This window comes from Dendrobates tinctorius, unplaced genomic scaffold, assembly GCF_039654945.1.
Source record: "Dendrobates tinctorius isolate UK_male_01 unplaced genomic scaffold, ASM3965494v1 ptg000034l, whole genome shotgun sequence".
Taxonomy (NCBI): Eukaryota; Metazoa; Chordata; class Amphibia; order Anura; family Dendrobatidae; genus Dendrobates; species Dendrobates tinctorius.
The window spans coordinates 22642343-22666103 of NW_027361702.1; the positions used below are offsets into that span (position 1 = coordinate 22642343).

General features: G+C 47.4%; 1 long non-coding RNA gene across 4 annotated transcripts in view; it reads left to right on the forward strand.

Moving 5' to 3' along the window:
• LOC141087561 (uncharacterized) overlaps positions 1-23761 on the forward strand; it is an 84710-nt gene that overhangs the window by 32723 nt on the left and 28226 nt on the right. For 2 of the 4 annotated variants that reach the window (XR_012231693.1, XR_012231692.1), the window contains exon 2: positions 21064-21138. The exons of the other annotated variants lie outside the window; for them this stretch is intronic. This is a non-coding gene — a long non-coding RNA (uncharacterized lncRNA). The remainder of the gene's footprint in view (positions 1-21063; positions 21139-23761) is intronic. 4 annotated transcript variants of the gene reach the window in all.

The window sequence follows — 23761 nt, forward strand, 5'->3', positions numbered from 1 at the left end:
CACTAGCTGCTCGATAGGGGGACACATCGTGTGCAACAGTGGCAGCTGCAGATGGAGTGCTCGTACGACTGCGCTCTGTGGACGAGCTTTCGCTTCTGGAGGAGGAGGAGGAGGAGGGTCGAACGCCTACAGCCAACTGTTTCCTATACCGTGGGCTAGGCAGCACTGTCCCACCACCGCTGTCCCCTGTGGACCCTGCATCCACCACATTAACCCAGTGCGCAGTGATGGACACGTAACGGCCCTGGCCATGCCGACTGGACCATGCATCAGTTGTGAGGTGCACCTTTCCGCTCACTGACTGCTTGAGTGCATGGACAATGCGGTCTTTCACATGATGGTGGAGGGCTGGGATGGCTTTGCGAGAGAAGAAGTGGTGACTGGGTAGGTCATAGCGTGGTACTGCATAGGCCATGAGTTCGCGGAAAGCTGTGCTTTCCACCAACCGAAAGGGCATCATCTCAAACGAGATTAGTTTGGCAATGTGGGCGTTCAAACCCAGTGTACGCGGATGAGAGACTGAGTACTTTCTTGACCTACTCATAGTGTCTGGGAGGGTGAGCTGGACTTGAGAGCTGCATATGGTGGAAGTAGCGGTGGACAGGGCGGACTGAGAGAGGGTTGATGATGGTGATGGAGTTGGTGTTCTTTCTGATGGCCTAGAATCAGTCTTTCGTTGATATAACAGTGGGATTCCCTGACTGCTGTGGCCTTGCAACGACACCTCAACATTTGCTGCTGTGCTAACCGGTGGGCTTACAGTGGGGGAAAGAATGTAGCGTTGCTGACTACCTTCGTTGTGATCAGTTGCACATGTGGCACTTGAGGTTTGGTGTTGTGTCCACGCTTGCAAGTGCATGCTTGTTAAATGTCTAAGCATGCAACTGGTATTCAAATTTTTCAGATTTTTCCCTCGGCTAAAGGTCTTTGCGCACTTCTTACAGATAACCTTGGCCTGATCATGAGGATTTTGTTCAAAAAAGTGCCACACTGCACTCTTCCTACTTTGGCAGACATTTTGCGGCCTAGCACGCTGTGATCTTTTGACCCTCTGGACAAGCTGTCCAGCAACTCTTTTGATGTTTGGAACCTGTCTTTGGAGTGCTCCGGGCCTGCCAGATAACAGCTGTTGTGATGTCGATGTCTGCTGTGGATGCTCCTCATCTGAGCTATTGGAAGCAGCACCCTCTTCCCCCAATGGATGCCAATCTGGGTCAACAACTGGGTCATCCATCACCTCCTCTTCTATGTCATGTGCACCTTCCTCTGTGTCACCGTGTATGGTGGTATAGTGTGCGGGAAGGGGCACCTGAGTCTCATCAGGGTCAGAATCTGGCTCTGTACACTGCGAGGACAATGTAGTGCTCTGAGTGAATGTACCAGCAGAATCATCCATCAGCGGCTGAGCATTAGTGCACTCCATGTCAGATTCATCTTGGCCTGGGTAATTCACCATTTGACTTGATAATCCAGGCATGGTATGTGAAAACAGCTCCATGGAGTAATCAGTAGTATGGCCTGCGTCATCCTTCAATCTTGGTTGGGGTGAAGGACACAAGGAAAGGTGTGGTTCATGAACATGAGCCTCCAATGAAGACTTAGTGCTTTTATTTTTTACAACTGAAGAAGAGGAGGCGATAGAGCTGGAGGCTGAGTCAGCAATGTAAGACAAAACTTTTTCCTGAAGCTCTGGCTTTAAAAGCGGTTTGCCAACTCCTAGAAAACTAAGCGTTCGAGGCCTTATGTAGCCAGACGATGACGCAGGCTCAACACCTCCTGCATTCGGTCCTATTTTGCTCTTGCCACTACCATCAGATCCACCACCAACACCATCATTACCAGCTGCCAACCCCCGCCCAATTCCATGGCCTCTTCCACCAGCCTTCCTCATTTTTGGTAGAAATGTAGACAAAATCCAACAAACTATATAGTAATGTAAAACAAGGTACAAGGTGTCTATAGGACAGGGGAGATTTTGAATTTCTGCAGACACTTGTGGACACTGGACACTTTTTGATTGTGTGAGACCCAATGAATATCTGAGCGCTATGTGACAGGCTCGATGGCACAGCTGTGACCAAAGTGACTAGAGGATAAGGGAGATTTTGAATTTCTGCACACACTTGTGGACACTGGACACTTTTGGATTGTGTGAGGCCCAATGAATATTTGAGCGCTATGTCACAGGCTCGATGGCACAGCTGTGACCAAAGTGACTAGAGGATAAGGGAGATTGGATTGCTTTTAAAAAAGCTGTTTGCAGAGCAGTGGGTAAACAGCAATGCCAGCCTGTCAGGAAGCTTTAAAAGGCAGCCCAACAACAAACACCACTGATACACCACAATATAGCCTCCCCTTGCACTGCACACACAGTGACTGGTGTGTTGTGCAGGCCAAATCGCTAGCAGCAGAAGCAGTTTTTTTTTTCTTCTCAGCAGGACAAAAAAAAAAATTGGGATTGCTTTTAAAAAAGCAGTTTGCGGAGCAGTGGGTAAACAGCAATGCAGGAATGTCAGGAAGCCTTAGAAGGCAGCCCAACAACCAATACCACTGATACACCACTATATAGCCTCCCCTTGCACTGCACACACAGTGACTGGTGTGTTGTGCAGGCCAAATCGCTAGCAGCAGAAGCAGTTTTTTTGTCTTCTTCCCTGCCTAACGCTCTCCCTACAGAATCAGCAGCAACCTCTCCCTATACTGAGATCGGCAGAAGTAAGATGGCGGTCGGCGTGCACGGCCTTTTATACCCCCTGTGACGCCCACCAAAGCAAGCCAATCACTTGCATGCCCTTCTGAAAGATGGTGGAGACCCCTGCCTATGTCATCACGTTGCCCACAGTGTCCGTGGATCCTGATTGGCTGAAAGAGCGCAAAACAAACTTTTGAAACGCGACTTTGGCACGTAAGTCGCCGACCTCGTGGCCGAACTCATCCTAGGGTCGGGTTTCGTTTCATGAAACCCGACTTTGCCAAAATTTTTCGACCCGTTTCGCTCAACTCTAGTGACAGTATATCCAGAAGTTCTGGATGCTGATTTTGGCAATAACCATAATCTGAAACAGTCAATATGACTAACTAATTACAGGTCCTAACTCAGTCTTGAGTATTTTGGCTCCAGAATGTAGTAAAATATGTGCACGTTACCTAGTGCACCAGCGCAGTTTGCCTTAGTTTTCTTACCAACTCCAGACAAGCAATCGGTGTATATGAGAAGAAACGGGATCCCTCCATCAGGAGAACGGTACCACTGATGACTGTGATTTAGCAGTGTCCAACACCTCTCACGCTAGGCCCTGGGCTTTTCTGTCTCTCAGCAGTGTTCCTTACAGAAATCTCACATCTGGACTGGTGCTGGTCACGGACACAATCTGCTCCACTCTGTTGCTACTCTGGTGTCAGTGAGTTGCTTCCACGAGAGGATGTCGCTGTTCCAGCACATCCTCTGCATGTTCTGAATAATTGCATACTCCCCTTAAAGGGAATCTGTCACCTCATTTTTGCCCTATAAGCCGCGGCCACCGCCATCAGGGGCTTATCTACAGCATTGAAAATGCTGTAGATAAGCCCCCGATGTAACCTGAAAGAAGAAAAACGAGTTAGATTATACTCACCCGGGGGTCCGGTCTTCTCTTTCAGGTTGCACCGGGGGCTTATCTACAGCATTATTGATATACTGTATTTTCATGTGGTGGATAGGTCTTCGACACTATTGCCCGTATAGGTCTACTACCTCTGCACCTCCATGACTATATCTCTGGATCACCTCTTTGATTGGAAAGTAAGCTTAACTTTTACTGATGTTCTGGGCAATACTGATATCCATTTTTCGAAAAAGCAGGCACACTTCTCCAGCCATGCCCTACCGTTTCACCACTTTGCCATAGGTTTTGTCATAGTAGAAAACTTTTGGAAGATTTATAAAGCTTTACCTTCGCTTCTATCTTGGCTTTGTTTAGCAGCCAGCGCCTCATTACCCACCAGGCGCACGCCTCGTTGACTCGTGAAAAACAACATATGCTACACTGGGTCTAAAAAAGCTTTGAGATATCGAATTTAGTTCAGAAAAAGGAACATTACTACAAGCAGTCAATCATACCCCATCATCGTACCTACAGTCAAATGTCTATCATGCATGGATCACATGTTAATTAACATTGTATGATGCCGGCCAGTATCACTTGGACAACAGCTGTCGCTACTTGGTAAAAGCAATTAAATGAATTATATATAAGATCGTGCAGGAAGCCAAATGCTAACGACCACAGTGACATCTGCAGGTTGTGAGTCGGAATTAGTCGCCATCCAAAATACATCCACAGCAGCAGAAGTTTTATAAAAAATAAATGTAATTCCAAAGTCTATATTTCTTTACCCATTGCAGTAAATTGCAGCGCGCGATCCCATTACACGCCAGATTTGAAACTATTGGATTTTTTTCTCCTGAATTAAAATGTTCGGTTGGTGGTTGAGTCATTCCGAACTCTGTCCATAATCAGCGTTATATATTACCGTAGCATTATACATTTATTATGAACCTATGTGGAAAAGTTTGGATGTTCTCCTGTTTATAGGAAATTGTATATTTCTTATTTAAAGTTTCATCGTACAACAGAAAAAATAGTACGAATTCTAGTTAATATTCTAAGCTTATAATAAACTAGTAAAGGGTTTACCATCATATGGAAAATGGTGCACACCTCCAATTGTCGTGTATGAGTTCTATCCGTGGTTTTTATAGATGACACTCATACTTATAATATTCTATGGGGCTGTGCACATGTCCGATTTTTAACCAGGACCAAGTGGTCCGGGAAAATATCATCCAATTTGGATCCGAGGGTCAGCCCAAAATCGTCAATGCAAGTCCATGGGTCAGTGAAAAAAAATCAGACTGCACTTGGATGACATCAGAGTGCGATCCGATTTTCATGCAATGTCATAATGGAGAAAGTGGAGAACATTTATTTTCCTTTTTCTATATATAAAAAAACAGATGAATCTCAGACCACACTCTGATCAAAATAATCAAAATCGGAGGTGTGACTGAGCTCTAACTTGCAGGCTAGCTTGTTCTATGCTTAGTAGTCCAGTGGGTGGAGCAATGGCCAACTGGCTTATTTCGTTCTACATTACAGTTTACAACATGCTGCCAGCAGATCGGACTGCAAATTTAACCCTTTCCTGAGCTGTGACGTATCTGGACATCTCACATTGGGTGTAGGCATATGGCGAGGCCTTAGGATCTGAACTCTTTCCCTATAGGATGGGTTCGGGCATTGTTATGGCTCTAATCTCTGCTGTCTATTACTTAAATGTCTCTGACAATTTCTGATGGCACTATTCTAGTGGTTTTAACCAGAGTGGAAGTTAGGCACCCATCGGCCCTTTCATGGGGAGTTAATGAAGGTGCCCGTTGCCATCATATTGGTGCTCCTATGAAGCCCAGCTTGTGGCTGTGCTTTAAAATAGTCTGTTGTTTTCACTATATGCTGCAGAATTTAAGTTTTGCAGTGTATAGTACAAGAGACCAAATAATCACAGGTTCAATTCCCCTAAAAAGTATTCAAAAAGTAGTTAAAAAGTTTTAAAAGTTTAAATCAATCCAAAAAATCATCCAAAAATAAAGAACTTCCAAAAATAAGCATAATTGGCATCATCACATCAGTCAAAATCTGACCTTTCAAAATATAACCCTTATGGTAAATGCAATAAAGAAAAAAAAATTGAAAAGCCAGAAATGGAAGAAAAGCGATCAAGGCATCATATGGTCCCCAAATTACTAATAAAACAAGCAAAAACCAAGCCCTCATATAGCTTCATTAAAGGAAAATTAAAAAATTATAGGTCTAGGAAAATGGCGACACAGCAAATTGTTTTTACAAAGTCCTGATTTTTTTAAAAGCTGTAAAATGTAAGAAAACTATACAAGTTTGTCATAGCTGTAAAAGTACTGACTTTTTACCAGGTAATTTTAGTGCATACCTTATTGAAAAAGGAAATGGAAAAAACAAGGCTGAAATTCAGGTTTTTTTCAACATTTCACACCACCTGGAATTTTTCTATTTTCAGTACATTACATGTTAGTCAGTGGCATCAACCAAAACTTCATCTCATTCCTCACACAGTTATGTCTGTGGAAAAATAAAAAAGGCATGACTTTTGGAAATGATGGAGAAAAAAAATAAAACCACAAAAAATGGAAAATGTCACCTGAGAACACTGAGGACTAGCAATGGGCGAACCTGAACATTTAAGTTTGGAGTCTGTACTGTTATGGGTGAGTGTAAGGTACTCCTGGGGTGGACCCACTAGACCGTGGCAACGAACCTCCCGAGGGTGAGCTGACCAGGTGGACAACCCCCTATACAGGGAGTGTATGGGGCAAGCCCGCGGGTAACTATCACCACGGCAGCTGGTACCCGGGAATGTATAAGCGGACAGACAGGTAGATCCGGATAGGAGGCACTGGACAGACGACACGGCTCGGAGACACAGGAGAGACGGCACGGCTTGGAGACACAGGAGTGACGGCACGGCTTGGCGGCACAGGAGTGATGTGCAAGGACTGGAGACACAGGGGAGACGGACGAGGACCGAAGACACAGAACCTAGGAGAGAGCACAAGAGGGAATGAGTAAATGCACGGGAAGAGAGCTGGGGAGCACAAGGAGAGCGGCCAGAGTCACTAGCAGGATCTAGTGATAGTCAGGCATCGCCTTCAGGAGGAGGCGGCCTGATATAGGAAGAGAGAAGGGCTTCCGGGTCATGACCTCCAGCTGGAGGAGGAGGCGCGCGTCCTCAGGTGGAGGAGAGTGCGCGCCCGGCCATAGCGTGGAGACGCGCCCGCCGAGGAGGAGGAGCGGGGGCGCGCACCAGGCGCGATCCAGGGGACCGAACAGAGGCAGTCGCCGGCCGAGGAAGGAAGACCGGGGGGGACCGCGCCGAGGCCCGCAGCGGCCGGTGCGGAAGTGAGGAGACCAGCGGAGAGCGGGTGAGCCGGGGCCGGAGGGAGGTAAGGGAAGGAGTGCGTGGCAGCCGCCGCGTGACAGTACCCCCCCCCTTACGCGCCCCCCTCCGCAGACCGGACAAAAATTTAGCCAAGATTCGAGGAGCTTGGATATTCTCCTGGGGCTCCCAGGATCTCTCCTCAGGGCCAAAGCCCTTCCAATCAACCAAAAAAAAGGTTTTCCCTTTTTGCTTTCTCATGGCCAAAATATCTCTAACCTCAAATACATCGTCTGCGGCGGCAGGCGGAGGTGAGTGAGGAGCTTTAGAAAGGAAACGATTGAAAATGACTGGCTTAAGCAAAGACACATGAAAAGCATTAGGGATGCGGAGAGAGGCGGGAAGCCGCAATTTGTAGGAGACATCATTAATACGGGACAAGACCTCAAAAGGTCCAATATAGCGGGGACCCAGCTTGTGGGACGGGACTTTGAGGCAAATAAACTTGGAGGCTAGCCAAACTTTATCACCTGGGTGATATGGCGGGACATCCAGGCGCCTCTTGTCTGCGTATCTCTTAACCCTGTTACGTACCAACTCGAGAGCGGTCTTGGTCTCCTGCCAGATCCTGCAGAATTCACCGGACAGAAGATCAGCCGCCGGTACACCCGAGGCGGGAGGAACCGGTAGAGGTACACCAGGATGTTGACCGTAGACGACAAAGAATGGGGATTTGCCAGAAGATTCACTGACGTGGTTATTATAGGCAAACTCAGCCCACGGGAGTAATTCAGACCAGTCGTTCTGGTGGATATTAGAAAAGTGCCGGAGGTAGTTCACCAAACTCTGATTCGTCCATTCTGCCTGACCGTTGGACTGTGGATGGTAAGATGAGGAGAAGTCAAGAGTGACATCCATCAATTTGCATAGGGCTCTCCAGAAGCGAGAGGTGAATTGGACTCCTCTGTCCAAAACAATATGTTGGGGCAGTCCATGGAGACGAAAGATGTGCTGGACGAAAATCTTCGCCAAGGCGGGGGCCGATGGTAAGCCGGGTAAAGGGATGAAGTGTGCCATTTTAGAGAACCTATCTACTACCACTAAGACGACAGTACAATTGGCAGAGGAGGGTAGGTCCGTAATAAAGTCCATGGCAATGTGTTGCCAAGGAGACGAGGGTACTGGAAGCGGATGTAGAAGACCAGAAGGCAGCTGCCTAGGCACCTTGATCTTGGCACACGAGAGACAGGAGGCGACGAAATCCCGGACATCCTGGGAAAGAGTCGGCCACCAGTAATAGCGGGACACCAGGAAAAGTGTCTTTTTATGGCCGAGATGACCAGCCAGCTTAGAAGCATGGCCCCAGTGGAGGATTCGTCTTCGGTCCTTCTCTGAAACAAAAGTCTTGCCAGATGGGGTTGCGAGGAGAGAAAGCGGTGCCATGGTGATGAACCTGGATGGGTCCAAGATATGCGCGGGTTCCTCCTCGACATCCGTGGAAAGAGAGGACCTGGACAAGGCATCGGCTTTGAGGTTCTTGTTACCTGGACGAAAATGCAGGTCAAAATCGAATCGGCCGAAGAACAGAGACCACCTGGCCTGCCGAGGGTTGAGTCTTTGTGCAGACCGCAGGTAAGCTAGATTCTTATGGTCTGTGAAGATTGTGAAGGGATGTGCGGCGCCCTCCAATAAGTACCTCCACTCCTCTAGGGCTAACTTGATGGCAAGCAGTTCTCGGTCTCCGATGGAATAATTCCGCTCTGGGGTGGAGAATGATTTGGAATAGAAACCGCAAGTAACGAGCCTACCAGAGGAAGACTTCTGAGACAAAACAGCTCCAGCTCCAGTTGCGGATGCATCTACCTCGAGGACGAATGGTTTGTTGACCTCAGGGCGATGGAGTACGGGAGCCGTGGCAAATGCACATTTCAGAGATAGAAAGGCTCCCTCTGCTTCAGGGGTCCAGACGTGTGGGTTGGCTCCTTTACGGATCAAAGACGAGATAGCGCCAGTCAAAGAGGAGAAATGGGGGATGAACTGCCGGTAGTAGTTTGCGAAGCCGAGAAAGCGCTGAATGGCTTTCAACCCTTGAGGACGTGGCCAGTTAAGCATGGCCGAAACCTTCTCAGGATCCATACGCAGGCCAGAGTCGGAGATGATATAGCCCAGAAATGGAAGAGAGGACTGTTCAAAGGCGCACTTCTCCAATTTGGCGTACAGACGATTCTCCCTCAAACGGAACAGTACTCGGCGGACATCTCTTCTATGGGTGGACAGATCAGGAGAGAAGACAAGGATATCGTCGAGGTACACAACCACACAGGAATACAGAAGGTCTCGGAAAACGTTGTTCACAAATTCCTAAAAGACTGCGGGAGCGTTGCATAACCCAAAGGGCATGACGAGATACTCATAGTGTCCATCCCTGGTGTTGAAGGCGGTCTTCCACTCATCTCTGGAGCGAATACGGATGAGATTGTAGGCTCCACGGAGATCCAATTTAGAAAAGATTCGTGCCCCACGTAGCCGGTCGAACAACTCGGGGATGAGAGGTAGAGGATATCTATTCTTAATGGTAATTTCGTTGAGACCACGATAGTCAATACAGGGGCGCAGAGACCCGTCTTTCTTCTTGACAAAAAAGAAGCCAGCTCCAGCAGGGGAAGAAGACTTTCGGATGAAGCCCCTGGCCAAATTCTCCTGTACATATTCGGTCATGGCCTGGGTCTCGAGTGGACTCAACGGATAGATCCGCCCCCGGGGCGGAGTCGAGCCAGGAACAAGCTCGATAGGACAATCATATTGCCGGTGCGGTGGAAGGACCTCCGCTTCCTTTTTATCGAAGACGTCCGCAAAGGCCCAGTAAGCCGAAGGCAACTCCGCAGGGCCCGAGACAGGAGAAGAGCATTTTAGGGGTCGTACTGGGCGGAGACATCTAGTTTGGCAGAAGTGCCCCCAGCGAAGAATGTCTCCGGACCGCCAATCCAGGACAGGTTCATGCATCCGCAACCACGGAAGGCCCAGGAGCACGGTGTGGGACAAAGACTGCAGCACGAAGAAGGTTATCCTTTCACGGTGCAGAACCCCGATCTGTAACTCCAGCTCTTCAGTGACTAGTGTAACGGCCTCGCGCAAGGGAGCGCCGTGGACAGAGGCTAACTGCCGGGGAACCTCCAAGGACCTGACAGGTATCCCTAATCTCTTCTTCTTCGAGTTGGATGAAGTTTCCCGCAGCCCCTGAGTCAATATAGGCTATCTCCGAAAAACGTTTGGAGCTCAGGAAAAACACAACAGAAAGGGTCAAGGGTAGAGAGGTGTCAACGACACCTAGGGAGGCCTCTCTTACCTGTCCTAGGTGGAGGAGTTTCCTGGCCTCACAGGACAGGAACGCAGGAGATGGGAGGCGCTGCCACAATAAAGACAAAGGCCATGAGCGAGTCTGTCCTGGCGGCGTAGCTCCGCGGGCCTGAGTCGGTCCACTTGCATGGGTTCGGGAGCTGTGGCCGAGGCAGAGGACCGCGAGTGTGGGGGGCTGTGTGTCGGAGGAGAAAAACGATTGGGCCTTCTCTCCCTGGCGACATCGCGGGAACGCTCCCGGAAACGTAGATCAACTCGTGTTGCCAGCGAGATGAGATCCTCCAAAGACGTGGGTGTATCCCTGCCTGCCAGCTCGTCCTTGATTCGGGACAACAAGCCACGCCAAAAAGCCCCTACCAGGGCCTCATTGTTCCACCCCAGCTCAGAGGATAACGTACGGAACTGGATGGCGTACTGTCCCACAGAGAGAGTACCCTGGCGAAGGCAAAATAAAGACTCGGTGGTTGAGACCAGGCGACCGGGCTCATCGAAGACCTTACGAAAGGTCTCCAAGAAGGTCGCGAGCTGGGAGACTATCGGGTCATCGCGTTCCCACAAGGGATTCACCCAGGCCAGTGCCTCACCCTCAAAGTGGGAAATCATAAAGGCCACCTTGGCCCAGTCGGAGGGATACTGTAGGGGTGCCAACTCAAAATGCAACTGGCACTGGTTAATGAACCCCCGACAGAGTTTGGGATCTCCGCTATAGCGTGGGGGTTTGGCCAACCGGGGGGAGGAGTGTGGAACAGCCACAGGCGCCAGGACAGCGGCTGCCGTCTGTAGAGCTAGTAAGCGGTTATCTACAGAGGCAATATAATTCAAAATATGGGCCTGGGTGTCGCGCTGCTGAGCCAGTTCCTGCTGCAAGCCGGAGATTTGGGAGGCAATTCCCGGATCGGAGGTCTGCAAAGACGAAAGTCGGGACTCCATCGATTTGAGGAACGACATGATCCTCGCCTAGTTCTCACGAAGGAACAAAAGTTCCTTTTGGGTCGGGGTCGAGGTACCAGCGGGATCCATGGCCTGACTATCCTGTAAGGTACTCCTGGGGTGGACCCACTAGACCGTGGCAACGAACCTCCCGAGGGCGAGCTGACCAGGTGGACCACCCCCTATACAGGGAGTGTATGGGGCAAGCCCGCGGGTAACTATCACCACGGCAGCTGGTACCCGGGAACGTATAAGCGGACAGACAGGTAGATCCGGATAGGAGGCACTGGACAGACGACACGGCTCGGAGACACAGGAGAGACGGCACGGCTTGGAGACACAGGAGTGACGGCACGGCTTGGCGGCACAGGAGTGATGTGCAAGGACTGGAGACACAGGGGAGACGGACGAGGACCGAAGACACAGAACCTAGGAGAGAGCACAAGAGGGAATGAGTAAATGCACGGGAAGAGAGCTGGGGAGCACAAGGAGAGCGGCCAGAGTCACTAGCAGGATCTAGTGATAGTCAGGCATCGCCTTCAGGAGGAGGCGGCCTGATATAGGAAGAGAGAAGGGCTTCCGGGTCATGACCTCCAGCTGGAGGAGGAGGCACGCGTCCTCAGGTGGAGGAGAGCGCGCGCCCAGCCATAGCGTGGAGACGCGCCCGCCGAGGAGGAGGAGCGGGGGCGCGCACCAGGCACGATCCAGGGGACCGAACAGAGGCGGTCGCCGGCCGAGGAAGGAAGACCGGGGGGGACCGCGCCGAGGCCCGCATCGGCCGGTGCGGAAGCGAGGAGACCAGCGGAGAGCGGGTGAGCCAGGGACGGAGGGAGGTAAGGGAAGGAGTGCGCGGCAGCCGCCGCGTGACAATGAGTCACCGAAGGAGGAAAAACAAAAATAATAGCTAAGTCCAGAAAACCAGAGAAGTTGGAAGCTATCGGATTGCAGACCCCTGAACCTATCCACAACAACTAGAAGTAGCCGTGGGGGGTTCCTACGGTGCCCTAGACCCCTCGATCACAGCCGGAAAACTAAATTAGCCTAAAGACAAAGGGGAAATCTAAACTGCCCCAGAGCAGACCCCAAAGCAATAGGCAGCCCCCAACATATAACGACTGTGAAGCAAGATGAAAAACACTAACACAGATAAAAAGATAGGTTGAGCAAATGATGGGGCCCAAGCTAACTAAATAGGACAGGATAGAAAAGCTGCTGTCTGCAATCCGCAAAAACCCTATCCAAAAATGAACCAATAGACTGATAGGAAAAACAGGCCCTGAAGTCACTAGGCTTCAAAAAGACTATATCAGCACTCAGGTATATTCTGAAGACAGAGCCAGAGATCAACAGATCAGAGACAAAAATGGAATTCAGCTCACCCCCGGCCGGGGATGGCTGAACTCCAAAAAACAAGGCAAACAAAACCAGAACTAAAGTGTACAAATGGCAGAGCAAAACTTAGCTTTGAGAAGCAGAAATCAAACTGGTCTCCAAGAATCCAGCAGGAAAATCACCACCGGCAAGGCAGCAGGGTGTCAGCTGCCTTATATCCAGTCATCAGTTCCTGTGACCCAGTCATCATCTACCTGCTCATCTGTTTGGTAATCAGCCTCACTACCTTCCTTCGCCAGAAGAGGGAGTTCATCAGACCTCACTGGTGAAGGGAAAAATGAACTCACAACACTGTACCGAACACCTACTGTTTGAGCATGGAGCCCGAACATGGACTTCTATAGGAATTCTATGTCACTGCTCGCATTCAATACCCTGAACATCAGATATTTCCAGTGCTGTCATCTGCAAAACAGCGAGAGAAAAACCAGTGGCTCTGATTGACGGTAAAATTATCTCCAGTCAAAGAACTGTGGTTCCTGACCCAGCAGCTGTGACCGATGGTAAAAAGTTCACCGCCGGTCACAGAGGCATTGGTTGATGAGAGTCCTACTCCCATCAGCCTATGCCCGCTGTCGCTGATAACAGAGAGCAGGTACCGCTAATGTGAGTATTCATCAGCCAGTGCCTGTGCTATAAATACATTTTTTAAATGGGGTCTGTTCTAATTTTTATAACCAGCATGGTAAAACTGATGCTGGTTATAAAAACTGCAACCCTCAGCTGTCAGCTTTATCATGACTGATTTTCAAGACTAGAAGGGTCCTCACGCTTTTTAAAAAAATCTATTTAAATAAATCATTTTAATAAATGGCGTGAGTTCCCCCTCATTTTTGTCATTAAGCCAAGCTGGGGACTGGTATTCTCAGGCTGGTAAAGGATCATAGATATTGGCCCCCCAAAAATAGCAGCCTGCAGCCGCCCCAGAAAAGGCACAAGTTTGTGATTACATACGTGCAGTCAAGTGCGTACTAGATGTGCATGGCCGGATACATCTTGTTGAAATGTGGCCAGGAAAATACAAAGAGTGACTGATAGCTTTGTACCGCAGGACCGAGTAGCCCCTTTAAATGGAATTGAGTAGCTGATGAGACAGTCTAAAACGCTCTTCCTGTTCAAGTAATGAAAAGTTCTTCCCTGTCCATAAACCCTATAAGTACATAAATTACATCACAAAAAGAAGTCTCCCGATCACAGGCCTCTTCATGGGCAAGAGTGGAGAGCTACCAAGTAAGAGCCTCATTGGCACATTCAGCCCATTTCTTTTCTTTTTTTGGTTGCGATGCAAGCTTTGCAATAGGGCCGTTTATACTGCTCGGATCTTTCTATGCGGTATTGGTGCTATCAAGCCCTAATAGCCCTCAGGGCCCATATGTATGTGCCGCTACTGCCCGCCTCCTGCACTATAATAAGCATACCTTTGTTCTATGAAGAATGATTTTATTAATGGCACATAATTTACAGCTAGTTCATTGTTGTAGCAGAATGTCAAGCTACACCACCTTTACTGACAAACTATTACCAAACCATTCAACACCTGTATTCTATATGTTGTACATCCTGTATTATGACCTTAATTCTATTGTTGTATGAGAATTTAGCCCAAGCCATTGTGGTGGACATTAAGGCTATGTGCGCACATTCAGTATTTGCGTGCAGAAATTTCTGCTAGGTTACTACATCTCAGCTGACATGTCCCGGGTAAGATGTGGGCTCACCGTCAGAGCCCACCTCAAAGGGAGGGTGTCCAACATCAGCATACTATTATGCCCTATGTCGGAAAGGGGTTAAATCATACTCACCGAATGTCTAATCCACCAACGCCAATGTCTCCTGCAGCAAAAATAAAATAATAAACCACAATTTTCCTCACGTGTCCGCAGAGAAGATAATCCATAATGTCCCACGATGATCGTGATCACTTCTGATCACTTTGAGAGCAGTCACATCAGTGATGTGACTGCTCTCAAAGACAGCTGGCGATACACTGACTGGAGTTAATCGCTCCCATAGGGTATCACTGAGCTGCCGTGAGAGAGTTCACCAGAGTTCATCAGCTAATCAGCTCCGGTGTTCTCCCTTAAGGCATCACTGCTACGTGGGAAAGTTCTCATGCAGCGGTGCCATAAGTGAGCGCACTGGAGCTGTTGAACTCCAGTGAACTCTCACGGCAGCTCCGTGATAAACTGCAGGAGCAAGTACCTCCTGTCAGTGCATCGCCGGCGGCCGGGTAGAGCATCTCCTGATGTGACTGTTCTACAGGTGAGTTCTCTGTGGGACACTCTGGATTACATGGACTACGGCAGACAGGTGAGCTTATGTTGGTTTATTATTTTACATTATTTCTAGGAGACCTGGGCATCAGGGATTGCATGTTAAGGTGAGTATAATTTTTTTTTTTATTTGAATATGTACGTAATTTTCCTTTTTTTTAAAACTGTGAGCACAGGCACTGGCAGATGAGACTACGTTTCACATCAGTAGCACCTGCTGTCACTGTGACAGCAGACGTAACCCAATGGGAGCAGTAGTCTCATTGTCCCCCGCCTGTGGATCACAGTCTCAGCTGTGGGGTCACCAGCATGATCTCGCAGTGCTGTGACCGACTGTCTGCGGTAGCTTAACCGTGGGTCGCAGTCACAGCTGAGAGGGCACGCTGACATCTGCCAGCATGATCCTGCAGCGCTCTGACCGGCGGTCTTACCAGCGGTAACGTTACTGCCGATAAGAACTACCGTGCCAGTGTTTCCCATGCTGTCACACAGATGACAGCGTGGGAAACACCATAAGAAGCCAGTAAAACGCAAAACAAAAACTCAGCAAATCCGCAAACCTTTTTATACCTGTATTTTTGCTGTGGATTTGACTGACAAAATTGAAATCAATGGGTGCAGAAACACTGCAGAAATGCAAAAAGAATTGACATACTGCAGAAAAAAACGCACTGCAAATATGCACAGAAATTTACTGATCATCTGCACATCCCTTAAGGATTGTCATTGAATAAGCTTGCATAAGGATTCCATAGCGTGTTTTGGCCCATTTTCACGCAGTGAAAATGCACAAAATAAGAACTGTGTGCACATAGCCTAACAAAGTGCCACAAGAAGCTGGTAAGGATTTGATTAATCTACCTGACCATTGGATTGAGGATGAAAGGCTGCAGAGAATTCCAGAGTGACATTCAGTAGCTTGCAGGTGGACCTCCAGAAGCGAGAAGTAAACTAGACTCCTCTAGCCAAGACAATATGGAGCGGGAAACCATGGAGGTTGAAAATATGTAGAATAAGCTTCTCTGCAAGCACTGGAGCAGATGTAAGATAGCAGAGTGGAGTGAAATGATCCACATCCACCCAGCTGATGGTACGCCCAGCCAATACTGAAAGATCAATGATGAAATCCATTGCAATATACTGCTAGGGAGCAGATGGTATGGGCAAAAGAGGTAGTCGATCAGTCAAACTGTTTCGGAGTCTTATTCTGGGCACAAAAGGGATAGGCAGAGACGAAATCCGTGATATCCTTGTGCAGGGTCGGCTACCGAAATGAGGAGAGCCGTTTTCTTCTGACTACCATGGCCAGCAAACTTAGACGAGTGACCCCACAGAAAGACATGCGTTCCGGAAGGAAGCCAGAACAAATCCAACAGAGTGACAGTAATTATTTTGAAGGGTTCAATGATGTGTAGAGACTCTTCCTCCAGCTAAGAAGACAGAAAAGATCTAAAAAGATCTAGAGAGTAAGGGGTACTTCACACTAAGTGAGATCGCTAGCGAGATCGCTGATGAGTCACCGATTTTGTGACACGTATGTGTGTGACACGTATCAGTGACCGGCCCCCCTGCTGGGTATCGCTGATCGTGCAGGAGTGTCCTGGGCCATTTTTTGATTGTTGGTCTCCCGCTGACCAGCTCACCAGCAATCATGTAGCGACACACCAGCAATCCTGACCAGGTCATATTGTTGTCGGGATCGCTGGTGCGTCGCTTAGTGTAACGGGACCCTTAGTCCGCCTTTATGTTCTTATCAGTCAGACCGAAATGGAGATTAAAGTTGAAGCAGGCAAAGAACAGAGACTTCCTGGCTTGTCATGGATTCAGCTGACTGCAAATAGCCCAGATTCATGTGGTCAGTGTAAATGATCACCAAGTGCCCCTGAGAACGAAGCATCCATTTTGAAGAAGAACGGCTTATTGTTGTCCGGTCGATGCAGCACAGGAGCTGAGTAGAAGGCCTGTTTTAAAGATACACAGGTGTTCTCTGCCTCAAGAGTCAATATATTAGCGTTGGCCCCTTTGCGGGTCAAGACAAAGATAAGAGTGGTCCGAGAGGAGAAATGCAGCATGAACTGGCAGTAGTTCGCAAATTCGAGAAACCGCTGGATAGCTTTCCGACCATCAAGGCGGGGCCCCATTTCAAGATGGTGGACACCTTTTCAGGGAACATTTTCAGGCTGGTCTCAGAGATAATGTACCAAAGAAGTGGAAAAGAAGTTTGCTAGAAGATGCACTTTTCATACTTGGCGTACAGATGGTTCTTCCTTAATCTCTGCAGAATATGGCAAACATCCCTCTGGTGAGACAGAAGATCTGGAGAGAACACCAAAATATCGTCCACATAAACTACAACACACATGTAGAGGAGATTCTGGAAGATGTCATTGACCAGTTCTTGAAAAACTGCAGGGGCATTACAGAGACAAAAACGGCATTACACAATACTCATAATGGCTATCGTGGATATTAAAGACCACCTTCCATTCATCTCTCTGGCGTATTCGGAACAGGTTATAGGTCCCCTGGAGGTAAAGTTTCATGAAGACTCTTGAACCTTTGAGACAATCAAAAAGTTTGGAGATGAGAGGCAGGGAATATTTATTTTTTATCGTAATTTAGTTTAGTCCCTATAATTGATACAGTCTGCCCAATATGCAGCAGGCAAGCCAGGTAGATTAGATGGAGAAGCCGAAGGTCAAGCAGGACGAATAAGGAGCAGACAATTCTCGTGGCACTCCTGTCTCCAACAAAGTACTTCTCTGGACTTACAGTCCAAGACAGGCTCGTGTCTCCACAGCCATGGCAGACCTTAGAGCAGAGGGTGAGACAGAACCGACAGCACATAGAGAGGAATCTTCTCTGCTTGTAGTATTCCCACCTGAAGTTCCATAGGCTCAATAATGAAAAGGATGGTCTCGGAAAGAGTTTTTCCATCCACCGATGAAACCACCAATGCATCCTGTAGACATTGGATTGGGATTTTATGCCAATCCACAATGGCCTATTGGATGATATTACCTGTGGAACCAGAGTCCAGATAGGTCAACTCGACAAACGGATATTTCCACAGGAAACAGATACTGTCGGAGACAGCGATGGAGAGGAGTGACTCTTGCTCAGGATGACCTCTCCAACTGACCCTAAGAATTGGAGTTTCCCGGTTTCTTGGGATAGGAGTGGATTACATGCTCAGAACTACCACAATAGAAGCATCTTCCTTCGGCATGATGGAAGTCCTGATGATGCTTGTCCATCTTCACCTGGTCTATTTGCAGGGACTCCGGGGGGAATGTCCTAATTGAGACTTGCTCTAAGGTTGGACTTTTAAAGGTAAGAGCCAGGTGCACAGGTCTTCTCTTGCTGGTCACCTCATTTGAGCGCTCCTGAAACCTGATGTCAATAAAGGTAGCCATAGACACCAGGTCATCCAGTGAGATGGGTGTATCACAACCAGCCAGCTCTTCCTTGATTCACCCAAAAAGACCTTCCCAGAAGTTGGCCACCAGAGCCTCATTATTCCAGGAAAGTTTGGACTATAGTGTACGAAAAAAAAAAGCGTACTAACCAATTATGAGGTTTCCCTGGCACAGTCTGAGAAGAGAAGATGCTATGGAGGAGACATGACCAGGCTCATTGAAGACCTTACAGAATGTGTCAAGAAATGACTGGAGGTTTGACACTAGTGGATCCCCTCTGTCCCATAGGGCATTGAGCCACGCCTGGGCTTCCTAAGAAAGATGGGACATGATGAAAGCCACTTTGGCTCGATCATAGACAAACTGATGGGCCAAGAGTTCGAAGTGCAGTATACACTGATTAATAAACCCCCAACAAAGGGCAGAGTCTCCGCTGTAAGGTGGAGCAGCTGACAGATGGGGTCCGGGACCGGGCACATAACTGGCATGCTGATAGGTCACGGCCGAGGAGGTAGCAGCTTATGTAGGTGCGGATGCGGCCAGAGTAGTCAGCATATCTAGACAGATGGTTACTGTCCGCAAGTAGGAGAGATTTTACCCTGCTGGTTTTTCTGGCAGGAAACTTCCTGATACAGGTCTGAGATGCAGGTAACCTGAGAGCCATTGGGTTCTTTGGCCTGTGCCACTGTGCCATGGTCCGAGGAGAGCCTGGACAGGAATAACTAGTTGAGCACCTATCTCTTCAATAAAACCCCTGATGGTTGGGTTAAGCTTGGTTCCAGATGAGCAACCGGTGATACTCCAGGACAGACCACGGACACATGGCCCAGAAGGTGAGGACAGCTGATGCAGGCAGGCACTGGCAGGAGCGGACTGGCATGGCAGATACACAGGTTTGCATGGCAAGTGCTGCTAAATCCAACTGATGTACAGACTGCTATTGAAGGTGCAAGCAGGTCAAGCTGATATACAAACTGGCCCAGAAGGTGCAGGCGGATCCAGCTCATATACAGACTGGCATGGCTGGTACAGGCAGGTCCGGCTGATATACAGACTGGCGTGGCAGGTGCTGACAGATCTGGCTGAAGTACAGATTGACAAGGCAAGTACTCACAAACAGGTTGCGAACAGACAGACACAAGTAGGAACTAAAAGCAAAAAACACAAATATCCTGAACTAAAAAGTAAAAAATATACTGCAAATAATGCATAAAGGTAGTAATAATAATAAGGGTATTTAGTAAACATAATTTTGATCAAAATAATGCACAAGCCATCCCGCCACATCACGGCAACCCTTGTGGGACAGTCCCTACTCTAGTATTTAAAACCTTTTCACTTGCCAAGTGATGTGAATGTGAATAAGGATCGAGCGGCTGAACCACTAGTAACATCTTAGGGCAGACTGGATGGCTTTCCCAGCTCAGAAAGAGGGCGGTCACACCCATATATGCACAATGAAATGAATAAAAAACAAATCTGAACTGAGAAAGTAAGTTAATGTGTATGCACAATGTAAGTACATATTAACACATGACCATTAACCAGAGAAAACAAAAAGCAAAAAACACAAATATCCTGAACTAAAATGTAAAAAATATACTGCAAATAATGCATAAAGGTAGTAATAATAATAAGGGTATTTAGTAAACACAATTTTGATCAAAATAATGCACAAGCCATCCCGCCACGTCACGGCAACCCTTGTGGGACAGTCCCTACTCTAGTATTTAAAACCTTTTCACTTGCCTAAGCTGTTACTAGTGGTTCAGCCGCTCGATCCTTATTCACATTCACGTCACTTGGCAAGTGAAAAGGTTTTAAATACTAGAGTAGGGACTGTCCCACAAGGGTTGCCGTGACGTGGCGGGATGGCTTGTGCATTATTTTGATCAAAATTATGTTTACTAAATACTATTATTATTATTATTATTACCTTTATGCATTATTTGCAGTATATTTTTTACTTTTTAGTTCAGGATATTTGTGTTTTTTGCTTTTTGTTTTCTCTGGTTAATGGTCATGTGTTAATATGCACTTACATTGTGCATACACATTAACTTACTTTCTCAGTTCAGATTTGTTTTTTATACAAGTAGGAACTAGCAGACTGGGTACAGACTAATAACGTTACACAGGCACCTCCATACAGGTGGAGATGCTTAAATAATATGGGACTCCCAGCTATTGGCTGGGGACACTTTAGGAAGGCAAGTGCAGCCCCTTTAAAGAGGTAGCGCGTGCGTGCCATAAGCATAGTGCCCAGGGATCTGCGCACCATGCGCACACCCCGGCCAGCAGCAGACAAGGAAGGAAGAGGAAGAGCGGGATGGGGGCCATGGCAGTGAGTGAGTCGGCATCCCTGTTGACAGAGAGGTGCAGCTTTCAGGGGTGCAGGTTCTACAGTCTTGAGCATGAGTGTGCCACCTTTGTTTTCTGTGGCACTCGTTTTTTAAGCATCTCACTGTATTAATTTCTCAGCAATGATCATTTGAGTTTTTTTTCTTCCGTAGCTCTTTCAGTATTTTTTTCTATGAGTATAAGTTGTACTTAGAAAACCTGGTGGCTGAGTATCCCACATTTTTGTCACCTTTTTAGCATGATGCATTTGCATTGCCTTTCACTATAGAGGAGCCACTGTGCTATGTGGAAGTAATCTGTATTCCCTTCCCAAGCTTGTTGTGACGGTTGGTACTATGCTGATACGCATAATTAGCTTTATTCTATATTATTTATTTTCACAGTAAACTGCATATTTGCCATATAACGGTGCGGCCATGAATAGTGCAGCCATGAATCAAAGTTTTATTTATGCAGAGGTAAGTATTATCATTTGATTCAATAAGCATTTATTAGTATTCTATTCCATTATAAAGCCTTGCTCCTGAAGTACGGAACAGATGGTTCTGTACCAGGTTGAATTTGCCCTAAAATGATGAATCGCTGTTCAAAATATTATAATAAATTGTGTTATTTAATGTGGAAACTGCTTGAGCTGAGAATGCACAACAGTCATTTTATTACATTTACTGATTTAACCCCTGGGTTGCTGCTATAATGCACTGATTGTAACGTATTGGGAAGCACACTGGGATCATAAAGGAGCTGGTGCATGCAGACAACATCGCCTGTGCAATCACATTTCATGCCATGCTATGATTTAATGCAGCAAATATAAGGTCGCCTGCGTAATTCCACGTCTTCTCTGTGACATTATTCTGACATTATTATGATAGGGTTAGTTAAAGATTATCACGATATGCCGGTTTTATGGAAAACCAAATTGCCTTTCCTGTAACACCCATTTTATTCGCTAATACACCAAGACGAGGAAAATGCGTATTAACTAGAAAATGTCCCTGGTGAAGTGGTCGCTGGCCTTCTAAATAGAGCAGGAATATTGAGGTGGCCAGGCATTTGCAGCTATGCTTGGTTTTCTTAAAGAAGAACTCCAATCAAAGTTTTTATACAATTGCTCTTTTGTCTTTCTACACAGCTAATTCTTCTCTTTTCTCTGCTCTATGTGGAAACAAGAAGTCTCTTTTTCCTGTATGAGTTATTCCCAACTTCAACTCCTGACCCAGATGCTCCCCCTGCCAGGGACTTTGCAGTGATGTCTCATGCGGTGAAAATTGAACTCCTGTTTCTACATAGAACTTTGCAGGATTCAGCTAGTCAGTTTTGATCACATGATGTTATAGACCTAATTGAAAAGGGAAGAAATATCTGGGTAGAAAGACAAAATGAGCAATTGTAAGTACACAGTGCTATATAATATGATGATTGTAATATATTAAGAGGATAAAAGCTTTGATGGAAAGAGGAAGAGGAGTGCTTCTTTAATTTCCATAGAAGGAATACATTTGCCCATCCATACCTTGCCTTGATATGGTAGCCATCATCCACTTTACCAGATAGGTATGAGGTCAGGAGACACACGTTCTCCAAAAAATATGTAGTTTCCATAGGTGGCAACAATATTTATTAGACTTTTATGAAATATCCTTGGAAAATACACAAAGGTCCAAAGTGGGAATACCCCTTTAATCACCTTTTCTCAATCACATACACAGTCTAGGGCCAATTTTCTGGAGTAATACCATAGTTGAAGCAAGACATAAGTCCATTCTGTAATATTTATCGAAAGGGAAGCAATAGAGCCTTCATCAGGCCCAATTGACCTTATTTTACAGAAAAAAAAACCATAACACCAAGAAGCAGAAGCTGTGGAATAATGGAAACCACAGGATGGATAGATATGTTACTGATGTGCAAATTATGAAAAAACAAACAACATTTTCAAAACATCTTGATTTATTCAGTATCGAGTATGAGCTCCACACACCGTAGTCCCGGCACTTACAGCCTGGGCTGGTATCAATGGTTTTTTGAGGAATATTCTGCTGCTCTAAATACACTGGTTTTATCATCAAGATCTTCTGGCAGCTTCCTTTGCAATTTTCAAACAATTATGTCCAAGATTTGCTCATCTGGAGACAAGTCTGGAGTCTCTGCAGGACATGGGAGCACAATGAAGCCACACAGGCTGCTCACGTTAGCATGAGCAGCATGCAGTTGGCAGCAGGTTGCGGGATGCAGTGACAGACAGGAGGCAGAGCAAGGGTTAACAAGATGTAACAATTTAATAGAACAAGGTATTCACTCCTCACAGGGAGGTTAATGGTTAAAGGAGGAAAACTAAGGTTAACAAATGTAAAGCAATAGCAGTCCAATGAAAGAACTTGTATTGTGTCCTGTATGCTCCTCTTCAGCAGATGATCCCTCAGCTCAGGGTGGTTGTAGAATCGACAGTGGTCGGGTGATGTCCTCAGATGGGGTCCTTTAAATGATGGTCTGTCTTCTGGCGGCAGCGGTCGGTCTCTGGTACCTTCCGCTGAGCCCCTAGTCCATAAACACGTGCGGCCAAAGCAAACAAGGCCACGGCACTCTCAGAGTCCAACATAAATGGGCGGGAGGCAAGTGGCAGGAAAGGCCCCAAAAATCTGTCCGGTACTCGGCCTTCTCTCCTCTGCACGTGTGCGGTACTCACAGTCACTGAGCGCACGTCATTTCTGTCTTTGGCAGCTACTGAGCGCATGGCGCTTCTCTCCGCAGCGGTCCCGCTGGGGACGGCAGGGACCAACCAACGCAGCCTGTCACGGCGTCGGTGCTCAGAGGACGGAGCACGCTGCTCTCCTGGCTGTGTGCTGCTGCTAATTAGCGCAAAACTGCCCACGGCTGCGCACACTTTGCTCTTTAATCTACAACTGCTACCCCGGTCATGAGGTCAGTCCAGCTCCTCATTTATTCCCCCAGGCAAAAAGGGAGGCAGCCTCAACAGTTCTGGACCCGGCTCGGTACAGGTACCCACGGCCCGATCCTCCTCCTTACACAGCTATTGTGTTGGAAAACGGCTACTGAGACATTTCAGAGAAATGGTCA